The 12,932-nt window shown below is 42.9% G+C and overlaps 1 protein-coding gene across 7 annotated transcripts in view; it reads right to left on the bottom strand.

Annotated features, from left to right (window-relative positions):
• Positions 1 to 12,932, bottom strand: part of PDE10A (phosphodiesterase 10A) — a 369,917-nt gene that overhangs the window by 71,947 nt on the left and 285,038 nt on the right. The gene's annotated exons all lie outside the window — the stretch shown is intronic.

Raw genomic sequence — 12,932 nt, 5'->3', positions numbered from 1 at the left:
AGACTTAGACTTTCTGTTCTGAAGATAAAGGTGCTATTCCTGTTGATTTCTTTGGATGGGGAAAAGAAATCCTTGTGACCACAAGAACAGAACAATATCACTGAAGTGATCTGGCACAGCACATTAAAAGCACATTGTTTACAAGGGTTTAAATTATCGTATATATACACACATACTACAATGTTTTGTCCTTTCAAATGCAAGCAGATCTCATGCATTTTTTGCAATTTAAATATGCAAAACTAACACAGGTACAATACCAGAGGACCAGCTAAAATACTGACTAGTATTTCTGAAAATGAAGGCAAAGCAGTTATATAGCAAAAACATATCTGTCACAGGAACAGCTTCCAACTTCCAGTTCAACAACACCAAAAGCAGCTTAACCACACCCTTAAGAAACTTCCAGATGGTTAGCTGTTTCTGAAATGGTTAGCTGCTCCTATAACATGAAGGGAAGTATTTGTAAGCTTTTATTTGATACTAGGAATCAAATTACTATGCTTTGGAAATTAATTTTAAGTCACCAAATATATTTAATCACACAGAGAAAGATCGTATGTTTCTGTTTGTGGCCCTTAATTTACACATATTTTGATACATCTCTATTGAGTGGATTTTTCAATATCTCTGTCAGACATAGGCATAGTATCACCTATGCTGTATTTTCTCCAAAATCATCCCCAGGTGAAGGAGGGATATACAGGTGCCCTGTGAGAAAGGCACATTTACAAGTACTTCAATTTTATCACCAGCAAAGCCTCTTCATATCTTGACATTTAAGATGAGCTTTCCTAAAATCTGATTTCTGACACTAAGCAACAGAAGATATGAACAGAAAATATGGTGAAAAGCATGAGTAAATCATACAAGTGATCTTCTACTGGATCAAAATTAATTTATTGTAATATGCCTAGTATAAATGACTACCATTCCAATGCTGTGGCTTTCACACCACTGTGCGACGTAACTGCTACTGCAGTTTCCACTGACAGAGGATAGACTAAATACACTCAATCGAAAGCTTACTACACAGCATAAAAGTCTACATTATTTCTATTTCAGCCACCATAAAAAAAAAATTCAGTGCTCCAATATCAGAAAGAGCAATTCATGACTTCCTATTCTTTGAGATCCTCGACAACGCAATTTCATAGTCTGAACAAGATGTTATAAATAGCATCAACCCAACATGAAACTTCCCACACATATACAATACAGTCCTTTAGTTTGTATAACATGAGATACACACAGGTTATACTCATGTCACGCTCCTGCCTTGCAAATCATTACTTCCTTTATTTATAATAAATAATATTTTCTTCACAATATTTTATTTATTCATAATAAATGAATCATTCTTTTACTAAGAAGATGAATAAAGGTAACACATGAAGTCCCCATTCAGGTCTGGGCCTATTGGACCAGGAGCGCGGCGAACAGAGTGGGTCGAGGCAGTTCGTGCGGGACGGAGCACACTCATCGTATGAGCAGGGCCTCGTCTGGGAGCTGTGCCGGTGGTGGCCAGCGTAGGCACCCAGACAGAGCCGATGAGAGGGGAGGCTGCAGTGCAGAGCTCGGGGTGTAGAGAGGAGAGTGCCTGCACTGCTCTGGTGAGGGGAGGGTGCACAATGGGCAGGGCTGCCCTCAGTGCTCCCTGGTGGAGGTCCTCCTGCAGCAGGGGCTGAGCTGCGGGATGCTGTCAATAGGCTGCGAGATGTCAGGGAAGCTGAGAGGAAGCAGGAATGCTTGCTCCCGGCCCAGACTGTGCAGGGACCTCAAGCTTCACCTCTAGCTCATGAAGGAAAGAAGGAGGCCGTTAACCCGGGAAGCTGGGAATTAGTGACAGAAAAAAAAAAAAAAACAAAACAAACAACAAAAAAAGGAGAGGAGGAATAGAACAATTAAAAGCAAGGAGCTTCCTCCTAAATCTGTTGCCCCACACAGAACCGCTTTGCTGTCCTGCAGGGGGCTGACAAGGAAACGCACTCGCAACAGAAACAGCCGGCTGATGCACTGGTAAAGAAGATCTCTACTGGTGCTGCTAGGAAAAAGCGGCGGGTTGTAGTAGTAGGGGACTCTACACTGAAAGGGACAGAAGCACTCGTCTGCCGGCCTGTCGTGGTTTAAACCCCGTCAGGTAACTTGTTCACTCACTCCCAGTGAGTGGTGCCGAGCTGACAACAATCGAGGTCCGTGTCCCGCCCCCACCGGGGCTCTCCCCTTCCCCGCTCCCGGAGGAACGGGGAGGAGGATCGAAAGAGTGCAACTCCTACGGGTTGAGACAAGAACAGTCCAGCAACCAATGTACAACACAAATCACCACCGCTACTATCAACTACAACAATGATAAGGGAAAATAACAAGGGAAGAGAATACGATACCACCGGCCAAGAAATGAGTCCCACCCGGAAGCCCGCGTCCTTCTGGGTAACTCCCAGTTACCCCTCACCCCGGCCATGACGTGCTGTGGTATGGAATACCTCCCTGGCTAGCCTGGGTCAGGCGCCCCGTTTCTGCTTCCTCACAGCTTCCCCTCCTCCCTGGCAGAGCATGAGCCTCACAAAGTCCTTGGTCAGGGTAAACATCATTTAGCAACAACTGAAAACATCGACTTCACCAACACTGTTCTCAGGCTGGAAGTCAAAACACAGCACTGCACCAGCTAACACAAAGGAAAAAAAAAAACATGACTGCTACTGCTGAACCCAGGACACGGCCAGACCCTGTCTCAAGGGAGGTGTGCTGCCTACCAGGGGCACATCAGGGATGTGGCAGAGAGGCTGCCTGCTCTAGTAAGTCCCACGGACTATTACCCACTTCTGGTGATACATGTGGGTGCTAGGGATATAGATAGTAGTAGCCTGGGGAACAAAGAAGGACTACAGAGCCCTGGGGGAGGTGGTTAGAGGCTCTGGAGCTCAGATGGTCTTTTTGTCAATTCTCCAGGGTACAGGGGAGGACCTAAGAAAAGCTAGGAGGATTTGCCAGGTTAATAACTGGTTAAAAGGGTGGTGTCATAGTCAGGGGTTTGGGTGTCTTGAACACAAGACCCAAGTTTGTAGGCCAGATCTAGCGGGGGCTGGTGGAGCTGGTCTGATGATAAAGAAGGGGAAAAGCAGTTTTGGTAGGAGGCTTGCCAGACTGGTCAAGGAGGCTTTAAACTAGATGTGTTGGGGGAGGGGGGCATCATTCCATCCCAACAGACCCAGTCAGTTGCCAGCACCTATAATAAATGCCTGGAGCAATGTAGAGATATCCCAGCTGCTCCAGCCAATGAGCTGGCTTCATTTGGAGCTGGGCTCAGATGCCTCTATACAAATGCCATTAGCATGGGGAACAAACAAGAGGAATTAGAGATGTGGGCACATCTACAGGGGTATGATATAATAGGCATCACAGAAACATGGTGGGATGGCTCCTATGACTGCAGTGTTGGAACGGAAGGTTACAGGCTTTTTACAAAAGACACGCCTGGCAGAGGGGAGGGGGAGTTGCCCTTTATGTTAGGGATAGGCTGGAGAGTATGGAACTCTGTCTGGGGACAGGTGAGCAGTCCACAGAGAGTTTGTGGGTCAGGGTTAAAGGAAGAACAGCTACGGGAGACATTGCTGTAGGGATCTGTTACAGACCGCCTGATCAAGGAGAACCTGCGGATGAAGCACTCTATAGACAGATAGGAAAAGCCTCACACTTGCAGGCCCTTGTTCTCATGGGTGACTTCAGCCACCCTGACATCGGTTGGAGTGACAGTACAGTCTGGCACAAGCAATCCAGGAGGTTCCTCGATTGTGTGGAAGACAACTTCCTTCTGCAAGTAACAGAGGAGCCGACAAGGAGAGGTGCCATGCGTGACCTCGTCCTCACCAACAGGGAAGGGCTCGTTGGAAATGTGGCACTCCAGGGCAGCCTTGGATGCAGCTATCATGAGATGGTTGAATTCGAGATCCTCAGGACAGTGAGAAGAGCATGCAGCAAACTCACTGCCCAGGACTTCAAGACAGCAGACTTTGGCCTCTTCAGGAACTTGCTTCATAAGGTTCCATGGAATACAGCCCTAGAGCGCAGGGGTGCCCAAGACTCTTGGTTGATATTCACGGATCACCTGCTGCAAGCTCAGGAGTGTTGCATCCCAACTAGAAGGAAGTGCAGCAGGAGGGCCAGGAGACCTCCTTGGATGAATAAGGAGCTCTGGAGGAAAATTCAAATGAAAAAAGAGGCTTATAAAATGTGGAAGTAAGGACAGTTGGCCTGGAAAGAGTACAGGGATGTTGTCTGGGAAGCTAGAGAACAGGTTAGGAAAGCTAAGGCCCAGTTAGAATTTAACTTGCCTAGGGATATTAAGGATAACAGGAAGGGATTCTACAGGTACATAGCAGACAAAAAACAGACTAGGGAGAGCGTAGGCCCCCTCAGGAAGCTCTCAGGAGAACTGGCTACACAGGATTTGGAGAAGGCTGAGGTTCTGAATGACTTCTTTGCCTCAGACTTCACTGGCAAAGGCTCTGACCACACCACCCAAGTCTTGGAAGGCAGACGCAGGCACTGTGAGAATGAAGACCTTGCACCCACTGTAGGAGAGGAACTGGTTCGAGACCATCTTAAAAATCTGAACATACACAAGTCCATGGGTCCTGATGAAATCCATCCGTGGGTCCCGAAGGAGCTGGTGAATGAAGTTGCTAACCCACTGGCCATCATATTTGAGAAATCATGGCAGTCAGGTGAAGTTCCCGATGACTGGAAAAAGGAAAATATAACCCCCATTTTCAAGAAGGGGAAAATGGATGACCCGGGGAATTACAGACCAGTCAGTCTCACCTCTGTGCCTGGCAAAATCTTGGAGCAGATTCTCCTGGAAGGCATGCTAAGGCACATGAAAAACAACAAGGTGCTTGGTGACAGCCAGCATGGCTTCACTAAGGGCAAATCCTGCCTGACCAATTTGGTGGCCTTCTATGATGGGGCTACAGAACTGATGGACAGGCGTAGAGCAGTTGATGTCATCTACCTGGACTAGTGCAAAGCGTTTGACACTGTCCCACACGACATCCTTGTCTCTAAATTGGAGACATCAATTTGATAGGTGGACCAGTCAGTGGATAAAGAACTGGCTGGATGGCCGCACACAAAGAGTTGTGGTCAATGGCTCAATGTCCAGCTGGAGACCAGTAACGAGTGGTGGCCCTCAGGGATCGGTGTTGGGACAAGTCTTGTTCAACATCTTTGTCGCTGACACGGACATTGGGATTGAGTGCGCCCTCAGCAAGTTTGCCGATGACACCAAGCTGTGTGGTTCGGTTGATACCCTGGAGGGAAGGAATGCCATCCAGAGGGACCTTGACACACTTGTGAGGTGGGCTGATGCCAACCTCATGAGGTTTAACCATGCCAAGTGCAAGGTCGGAGCAATCCCAGGCACAGCTACAGGTTGGGCAGAGAAGAGATTCAGAGCAGCCCTGTGGAGAAGGACTTGGGGGTGTTGGTCGGTGAGAAACTCAACATGAGCTGGCAGTGTGCACTCGCAACCCAGAAAGCCAACCGTATCCTGGGCTGCATCAAAAGGAGCATGACCAGCAGGTAGAAGGAGGTGATCTTGTTCCTTTACTCTGCTCTCCTGAGACCTCACTTGGAGCATTGTGTGCAGTTCTGGTGTCCTCAACATAAAAAGGACATGGAACTGTCGGAACAAGTCCAGAGGAGGCCACGAGGATGATCAGGGTATTGGAGCACCTCCTGTATGAAGATAGGCTGAGGAAGTTGGGGCTGTTGAGCCTGGAGAAGAGAAGGCTGTGTGGAGACCTCATAGCAGCCTTCCAGTATCTGAAGGGGGCCTGTAGGGATGCTGGGGAGGTACTCTTTATTAGGGACTGTAGTGACAGGACAAGGGGTGATGGGTTAAAACTTAAACAGGGGAAGTTTAGATTGGATATAAGGAGGAAATTCTTTCCTGTTAGGGTGGTGAGGCACTGGAATAGGTTGCCCAGGGAGGTTGTGTATGCTCCATCCCTCGCAGTGTTCAAGACCAGGTTGGACGAGACCTTGGGTGACATGGTTTAGTGTGAGGTGTCCCTGCCCATGGCAGGGGGATTGGAACTTCATGATCTTAAGGTCCTTTCCAACCCTAACTCTTCTATCATTCTATGATTATATGATTTTGCTGGGTACAAGACATAAAAATGGACAGATTGTCCTTGTACCAAAAAACTTCTGATTTCTTTTTGTGAGAAAGTTAAAAGAAACATACTAACCAGGAAGGAAAACATAACACCTATGGTATTTATTAAAGGTAAGTTTTATGGGCACAATTATTAGAGACAACAATTTTTCAGAATTTAGGAATTGTCGTGGTTTAAACCCAGTCAGGTAATTCGTTCACTCACTTCCCCCCCTTTCTTGCCCTCCCCCCTCCCCCTACTCCCGAAGGGGCAGAGAGGAGAATCGAAAAGAATGCAACTCCAACAGGTTGAGATAAGAACAGTTTAGTAACTAAGGTATAACACAAATCACTACTGCTACCACCAATGATAATAACGATAAAGGAAATAACAAGGGAAGAGAATACAACACCTCACCACCAGCCGACCAACAACTCGCCCCCCAAGCCCGACCAAGCTCCGACCGATACCTCCTCCAACCCTGCAGTCCCCCAGCCCTTCCGGCTAACTCCCAGTTACATCCTGGGCATGACGTGCTGTGGTATGGAATACCTCTTTGGTCAGTTTGGGTCAGGTGTCCTGTCTCTGCTTCCTCCTGGCCTCCCCTCCTCCCTGGCAGAGCATGAGGCTCACAAAGTCCTTGGCCAAACCAAAACATCACTATCAGTTCTGTACCCAGGCCGAAAGTCAAAACACTGCACTGCACCAGCTACCAAGAAGGAGAAAAATGACTGCTACTGCTGAACCCAGGACAGGAATATATAATCAATATGCCTTATTTTTTTTTTTCAGAAGAAGAATAAGCAAAGTATTTGGGGAATTTGGTATCGAAACTCCACAGATGAGGTTTGCAATTCAGGGATTATGAAGTGGTGGGGAAAAAAGAAGGTATTTTTAGGGGAAGGAGAAAAGCAAAAGATGAGCCGAAGAACAGTAAAAATAGCATGAAATACTTGGTTAATGTATCTAGATGAAAGTTAAATTACTACATAATGATCCAGAAAACAATTTTCCATATTAAAGGAAAACAAAGGCCTAGCAAGATATTTACACACACCCTCAAGAGTAAAGGGAAAAAACATGACCCTGTGCATCTGGAATGAATCAAACTGCTTTTCTAGAGACGAAGTCTTTAAGGCCCAGGTACACACCAAGTGATTGGATGCCTCAGTGCTGGCACTGCTTCGCTGTGGTTTTATCCATAGCACAGAGTATGACACTTCATTTAAGACTTGGTTTCTAGGGAAAATCACTGGAAGAGCAGTTTTTCCCACAAGTTATTTCAACAGCCAAAATACAGGATTAGTTAGTGTATGAAAGAAAATGGGGGTGGATGAAAAATACCCTCAAATTGTATATTCTTGTTTATTTAAAAGCCATGCATTCTGTTTGTTTGAAAGGTACAAATACACCAATCCCTTGTTTGTGAATCAAGTTCTATCCCTGCAAAGTATAAAGCTTTTAAAGAAACAGATTAACCATTAAAATAAATTCAGAGACACCAATAAATTGCAGCTTGCTATACAGTTAAATCCCACAGAAATATTCTGTACTTGAATATAAAGGTCCCCATTTATGATGGTATTTTGTGCAGGAAAACAGCCAGATAGGGGAAAGCGTTCACTGAGGGAAATAAACACCCTGGGAGAAAGAAAATGTTTGTTAAAGAGCTTATACAAATGTGCCAGCCACTAAAAATTTTTCAGTTGGAGTTCACTTTTTCCTTAGGCATCATATACAATCAACCATGACACAAGAATGAGTGTCACCTCTAAATCCTGTTAGTTCGTAGTATTGCCATTCACAGAATTTAGAGGGAACATCTTAAATTTCTGTGCTACCTGACATAATTATTAACACAGAGTGGTACAACAAACTTGGATGATTTAGTTCTGGCACTCCTAATAGGCCAACATTGTTCTTAACAGTTCAAAAAATAAAGTGATGAACTCTTGAAATAACTATATATACAAACACTAATTTGGCTGTTCTGCTGAACTGAGGCTGTAGCAATGTGTACTTTTAACACCAAGACCAGAGAAGAGTTAGTTTAGTCCTCCAGAAGCATTAGGCAAACATCAGTAATACAGCAGAACACCCTGGCTGAGCTGAGGCTATAAACTCTCTTATGTTAATGTGCATTGATACCACAACTAGAAAAACAGGAAACTCTGGGGAACAGAACTAAATTTCAAGGACTTCCCCATCCCTGTACACCAAGTTTGCTAACCGTTACTGATGAACAATAATGTTCTTCTACTCCATAGTGAGCTGTGGGGTTCAGCCACTAAGTGTGTAGAAAATGGTTCACTTTCTAAACTTTCAAGACCAGGTAAATGTCCTAGCCCACAAGAATAGTTACACTCACTTTTATCTTGACAGCTTTGCAAACATTACTATCTAAAAAGCTCTCTTCAGAGGTTACTGAAACCAGGAGGAGGTATGGATGAGTGAGAGGTTTTAAGAACTAATTTACAATTGAACAGACTTTAATACTTCAGGTTTACTACCTATACAATTAACAACTGCACAGTACACTACAGATATGCATAATAATTGGTATGGTAATTAAAAACAAAATCCATCTGTGAAAGCTTCCATACTAACCTAAGATAAGCAAGATAGGAAGAAGTAGAGAAAAACAAAGGGGACAGAAAAACTGCCACAGAAGGCTCAGTTTTGTATTTAGCACAATATACACAATGCTAGGTTTACTTTGTTTTGGAGTTCTCTTTTTTGGGGGTTGCGTGAAGGGGTGTTAAATGATGTAATAGTTCATTTAATAGGAAAAAACAGATTTCATTTTGCACATCGAAAACAAACCACCTCATTTCATACTTGCATTTCTGTGCATGTCTTTTTAAAAAAGAAAAAACAAACAAAACCAAAGGTGAATCTTGAACTGCAAGATGCTTAGTCAAGAGCAGTCACAAAGGCAACTTTAATGCAAAGCAAGCTTTCAATATCTCAGATATCTTAATGCTAGGAAGCAATAATTCTCATTTTTATCATAGGAACTCTTTCAGAAAAAATATATTGCACTTTCTCCCTGGTCTTACGCTGTTCTTTGCTCTCTGCAGTTTAATACTACTGCTGGTCCACCACTGTTGATGACAGCAAACAAATGCTTAGGATTAATTCTGTTTGTGAGATCCCAGATAGCTGTATGGTCACATTTTCCCGTGGAATGTTTTCCCACACAATAGATGTCAGATTGAAATAAGAATTTTTCTTTTCAAAATATGTTTTAGGCTCCTTTTCCTTCAAGCTAATAAGACACAAGTTGTTTGGAATGCAATCAGACCAGCATAAATATCTTTGCTGCTTGTTTTCGCTTGAGAAGCGTCATACACCCACATTTCAATAGAAACTCCACATCAGTAAGTGTGGATCGGTTAAAGACTGATCTTACCACCACGAAGTAAAGTTTACCAGGTTCAATTTACTTCTGTTGTAGAATGGCATAAATCAGATTAAGTTGGTCAGTCTACTGTAATTGCAATTTGCATCCTTGCTTGAGATAGGCTGCATCCTTCTTTCAGACACCCTGCATCTGGCAGCTTATGCCTCCACTGAATTGATAAGATGTTTAAAGACATCTTAAACTGTGGGTGAGTTTCCTAAAGTGGCAACTATCACATCTATATAAAAGGAAAACTAAAACCATAATTCAAAAATGTTCTTGCTTCTTAATGCACAGTCTCACTGAGATAGCTCAGTTAAATACTACTGTTAACTCCTAAAACTGTCTGGATTTATTTCACTTGTAACATTACTTCATAGAAAACTAACTTGGACAGTTTGGTTAGATATAGACTTAGAAATTGAAAGGGAATATTCATCACTGGTTGCATGCTAGTTTTTTTTCCCCCAAGCAGGACAAAACATGAATTCTAGCTTTTTTACATCAACAGTACAATCCATATTTTTTTAAGTTCCTGAAAGAGGATGCTCAGTTCTTCCTCTTCTTAAAAAAGTAACACAGATCAGAAAATAAGTAAGCCCTGAGCCAACACTTTTTTGCAGACGGTAAGCAGAGAAACATATTGTCTGACAGGTGTCCTAAATGCTTTATACACTCCTTTGCATATAAGCAAACAGGAAGCTACACAAAATAGGAGCCAGGAGACTGTGCATTTGACTTCATTAAAGAAACTTACATATTTGGAAGCTCGGGGTTTTTTTAGCCCTCACAAAACTGATGAAACATTTGGAGTGATTTCGCAGGACAACCTATTCTGCACAGAAAATTTCCAAAAGGAACCGTATTAAAGTATCACCTGTCCTTGTGAGACCAGATGGGCATATGGAAGATCCCTTGTTTCTGAAATTGCTTAGCAGTACAAAGCTCTGCACTTTCTACATGCATGGACAAAAAGTTCTCAACTCTATGCACAATGTGACAACTTTGGCTGATCTAAGCAGGGTATTTCTGCAAAATTACAATCAAAAAAAAACCTTTCAAAATTAACACAGACTCACCTTCCCACTTCTGTGTAAATACCTGGATGATTGATGTGCTTCTGAAACTGTGGAATGATATCTTTCCCACATCAGCTAAAAGTTTCATAAAATTCTGTAGAAGTCTCTCAAATTGAATACACCTCAATCATGTTGGAATCGGGAAGAAGTTTCCACCAGTGAATGTACTTCACCAAGAAAGTCTACAATTACGTTTTATGGTAATTAGCCTATGACTTCATATCCTATTCAACACAAATAATGAAGAGAGTGTTAAATTGGTTAGGTCATCTGTCTCATCAGTCAACGAGGTGCAATCATCATTGTTTATTACTGGAATACAGTCACTAGACAGTGGGCAGGTATAACAACTTAAAATTCTTCTCATACTTAACAGCTACATCTCTTTGCTTGTATCTACTACTTTTCTTGCCTGACATTCAATTTTTAGTGTTCACTGCACTAGCTGTTGTAGACAGCTTTTTTAAAACTGATTACAGGTCTTTCAAGCATATTTGGTGAAGGAAATCTCTCATCCAGTCTTAGCACAATTTCAGAATCACTTTTGTTAAATCGAACTTGATTTTCTTCTATTTTTTCATCTCAGAGTCCTGCTGGTTGCAAATATAAGGTATCCTTAAAGTTTACTGCAATTGCTGTATTTCAGAAACAGCACTGACACTGCTGAGCTGTTCTCTCACTACTGAATAGAGCTATTCCTTCACTTTTGAATGCTTCTAATATACTGCACAAAAGTTGAAATTTTATTGTGTTCAGCAGGTGCTTTTAGTGAGAAGGAAAAAATTACATAGGTGTTAGGCTCAAATACTACTCAGACATACCTGAAGCAACTCCATCAAAATCAACAAAACTAGTACAGTGCGCAGAAACCACAAACGCTGTTATGCATTAAATGTCAGGGCATTCCCCTTATGGTTAGTGATCCGGGGCTGAAGGAGACCATGAAAAAAAGAACACTCATGGGTACAAGTTACTCATGGTTACAAGTTAATCCTGGAAGATTCTGACTGGACACAAGGAAGATTTTCACAATGACAACAATCAGCCACTGGAATAATCTTCCCAGGGCAGTGGTGGACTCACCAGCATTGGACACTTCTTAAGATTCAGCAGGACAAGGGGGATGGAACATCTAGTCTAGGTCATGCTTTGCTAAGAAAGGTTGTACCAGATAATACCTGAGGTCCCTTCCAACCTGGTCTATAATTCTGTACTACTCAAAGCAGGTCTTACAAAGCTCCAACAACCTGAGAAAGCCACACTGGATCTTGTCCATTGCAAGACATTTGGATATTTAAAAAACCTGTATTACTCTGAATATTCTCTGGACCCTGCCAGGCCTCTTGGGTTTGGCTTGCTCATTCATAGTTCATGAATACCTCTTGCTGACTGATAAGATCTCTGGAGGATTTTAAGGAAAGGCTCTTCCTCCTCCTTCCCCAACATCTCCATACAGCCCATCCTCCACACTGAGCCCTACAAGACAAGGGAAGGGATCACAGAGTGAACACACCTCAGTGCCACAAAGTTCCCATCCATGGCATGGAGAGACACTTCAAAGGTTTGCTGGCCCAAACAGCAAAAAAAAAATCAGGAGGTTCTCAGCTTCTGGAACAGGATATATTGCATACAGCTCAGTGACAGCAAGGAGATATAATAATCTTCCACTTGTCGGGAAAAATGTGATCTTACACTTACCTTGGGGAAAAAGAGTGCCAGATACCAATGTTTTTACTATACTTTTTTCCCATTAATTCTTTCTATTTTGTTCTTATCCCTACCTTTTTGTTTACTGGTTCTCACCTCCTTCTGTTTAGAAACATATGGTTTTTTTCAGGGAAAAATATGTCCATATAACGAAATTGGAAGCTACCAGACTCTTTTGAAGTTGTTAAAATATTTTCAGATTCCAGCCTTTACCTGCTATAGAGAATCTAAAGCAGAACAAGAATCTTTGCAGGCTGCCTGACTTTCTTGTTTCCGTGTCTCTGACTACACTGAAAAAAAAATGTTGTCACTGAACTTTACAGCAAAATCCTCAGTATCTGCAGAAAAATCAAGACTGAGCAGTTTTCTTCTCTCTAGACCAGCTGACAGAAGAAACAAGAGAAACTGCCCCAGAGGAAAACTCTGCTAACATCAACAAGTATAATGGATCATTAGAGTTTGAGATGATGTGTTACCACATGGGAGGGTGTAGTGATCCAGTCTGAAACACATTTAAATCAAGGGAATAATTTCAACCCCTCTGAAGAAACTCTACTGCAACTACAACATGCATACATTTGTATT

Source organism: Pezoporus occidentalis, unplaced genomic scaffold (assembly GCF_034315485.1).
Source record: "Pezoporus occidentalis ecotype Australia unplaced genomic scaffold, CSIRO_AGI_Poc_V1 ctg7, whole genome shotgun sequence".
Taxonomy (NCBI): domain Eukaryota; kingdom Metazoa; phylum Chordata; class Aves; order Psittaciformes; family Psittacidae; genus Pezoporus; species Pezoporus occidentalis.
The sequence above is the reverse complement of the archived record's forward strand: the minus strand, read 5'-3'. Positions and strand labels throughout refer to the sequence as shown.